Here is a 3,437-nt window from a genome sequence, read left to right on the forward strand (position 1 = left end):
TTTATGAGACTAAGACGACCCATATTTTGCATGTAATATTTGTGGGCCATCTTTTTACGACAACAGATTCTATGTTAAGCAGGCATTTTCCAGATTTGTAAGAAAGAAGCATTTATGTTCACACTTTTCTACAGTGGCTTCAGCATTACCCTGTTAAAATGAAGTACTTGTATGGCTTGTTTAAGAAGCTCCATTTGTCACATTAGGAATTATGATACCACTTTCGATGTTTTTTTAGTTACTTGTAGGAAATTGTTTATGGAATGATAGTAATTTCTATTTCTATTCTATCTATACTATCTGTAGAATTATACCTATTCTCCTTATAGTTTTGCATATTTTTGTACATGGGTTTATTTTTAACTATTTCAGCCCCACTTCTTTGACTTACCTTGGGATAACCTGTTATGATTTGACTGAATTTTGATTTGGAATAATCAGAAGCGTTCCCATTGCAGTTAGTAATCAGAAATTCTTCCATTGATGAGTAAAAGCCCAATGGACTCAGACAAGCATTTAATAAATTTCCAATTTTCTTCAGATATTACATTCCTCATTCCCCTTCATAACAACTCATGGGTCCTAAATAATTTCATTTTTTATTTTCAAGACTGTGTAGGATAATAGTAATCTTTATTTCCTGTCAACATTATTTGTTGGTTTACTTTGATCTTTCCCATGGAATTTCTTTTGCAAGATTCAAAAATATATATATTTTTAATGTTTTAGCAGTGAATGACATATTACAAATGTATTATAATAGCATAAGGTATATTGATAAGATAATGTTAAACTGATTGCTAGGTACCAAATATTGCTGTACAGTATTTCATCCTGTCTTCTATGGGAAATATGAAATACACGGGTCTACAAAACCATACAGTATTTATCCAGCCATTGCCAGAAGAGTAGATATACCAAAATATGAAACCAAACTACAGAAAAAAATGCTCAATTATTCTCATTGTTTTCTGAAAGCGAAGCAGCTTGAATATCTTCTCATTTGATAAGTGGTTACATGGAATTACTTAAGATGGTGATGCCTGCTAAGTGTTGTACAAAAATATTTATTCTTGTATGTTATTCTTTTTGTGAATACTAACCCTTCTGCACATCCAGTTGTATATTGAGGTATAAACACACTTATTCAAATAAAAAAGTGTTTTTCTGTTCAAGACCCCAAATGCAATTATATTGTTTCTAATATCTTTGTGATTAAAAAAAAAAATGTTATTCAGTTATAGAATTACAAAATTTATGACCTGCAACAAAGAAATGCCTTCTGTGAATATTTCACATAAATGATAAAAAAACAGCAGCTCGATTGATGAATGATAACCGTTTTGCTGTACCCCGGATTGCAAACTCCCCAACATTCTCACTGTGTTTTTGCCATTATAAATTCACATTTTTTTCTGCACTTTCACAAAAAGAGCTCAAGCTTTCACTTCTGTGTTCCTTACTGTCAAGTGAACACAGTATGAAGTTTTTAATGGATTTTGCTGAAAGACATCTTATATCAGAAAAGATTAAGTCACCACACCTGAAACAGACGATTGCAATTCTTTAAAGCACTGATGATTCAATCTAAATTTTAAATGGGAAACAAATTCTACGTCTAGGACCAAAATCATGAAATAAGGGTGTCATTCTTTGAAAATACTAGTAACCATAGATCATTAAGAGATCAGACATTTACACACCTTTATTACTTTTGTGAATTATGCACAATATTTGCCTCATACTCTTGCATTTTCCAACTGCTGTCCAGGCAAATTCAAATGAGAAAAACAACAAAGGACTAGTTAAATATGAAAAAAATAGATAAGATGTACATTTATTAAATGTAAAATTCAAAAGTTGTTTTCCAGTCATACATGATATTGTCATTTCTGGCACACAGTATTTGTGTTACCTAAATGGAACAAAATGTATATGTATATATATGTATATATATCTATATATATCCACACATATATATATAATATATGTACATATATTTAATATATACATATATTTATGTATATGTGTATGTATATATGTTTATATATATATGTATATGTTTATGTATATATGTATATGTATGTTTATATATATTTGTAAATATTAATATATTAAGTACATATGTATACATATATATGTATATATATACATAATACACATATATATGCAAATATATATATACACACATATATACATAAACATGTACACATATACATATATATATATATATATATAATAAACATATACACATATACATAAATATGTATATATATTATATATATATATGTATATATATATATCTATTGTTTCATATATATACATATATATATATATACATATATGTATATATGTGTATATTATATGTATATATGTATTTATATGTGGATGTATATATATATGTTTGTGTAGATACACACACACACACACACATGCATATATATATATATATATATATATATATATATATATATATATATATACACACACACATACATGCATATATATATATATATATATATATATATATATATATATATATATATGTACATATATATATACACACATACAAATATATATATATACATATATATAAACATACATACATACATATAGATATATGTATGTATATATAATATATGTGTTTATACATACTTACATATATATATATATGTATATATATATATTAGTATGTAAATATATATGTATATATATGTATATATACATATATCTACATATAAATATATGTATGTATATATATTGTATATATATATGTATAGATATATATATATATATATATATATATATTATGTATATATATATGTATATACATATTATGTGTATATATATGTATATATATATATTATGTGTATATATATATATATATGTATATATATTATGTGTATATATATGTATATATATATTATGTGTATATATATGAACATATATGCATATAATGTATATATGTGTATACATGCATATATATAAATGTATATATGTACATATATGTATACATATGCATATATATATATGTATGTATACGTATATGTACAGATATACGTATTTATGCTTATATATACACATATACATATATATATTCATATATGTATATGAAATATATATATACATATATATATGAATATATATATATATATATATATATATATATATATATATATATATATATATATATAAACACATTCACACACACACACACACACACACACACACACACACACACACACACACACACACACATATGTATATATATGTATATATATGTGTATATATATAATATATACATATATACATGTGTATATATATAAAATATATATAATAATAATAATATAGATATATACATATACACACAAAGACACACATATATATGCATACACACATATACATATATACAAATACATTCAAAAGTTAAAATGTAT

At 24.0% G+C, this 3,437-nt stretch overlaps 1 protein-coding gene across 1 annotated transcript in view; it reads left to right on the plus strand.

Moving 5' to 3' along the window:
• LOC125043253 overlaps positions 1–1,171 on the plus strand; it is a 71,191-nt gene extending 70,020 nt beyond the window's left edge. The window contains exon 14 of the mRNA XM_047639266.1: positions 1–1,171. This exon is cut by the window's left edge and continues 847 nt beyond it. The gene's annotated coding sequence lies outside the window, so the exon portion shown is untranslated.
• Positions 1,172–3,437: the final 2,266 nt, after the last annotated feature.

This window comes from Penaeus chinensis, chromosome 3 (assembly GCF_019202785.1).
Source record: "Penaeus chinensis breed Huanghai No. 1 chromosome 3, ASM1920278v2, whole genome shotgun sequence".
Classification (NCBI taxonomy): domain Eukaryota; kingdom Metazoa; phylum Arthropoda; class Malacostraca; order Decapoda; family Penaeidae; genus Penaeus; species Penaeus chinensis.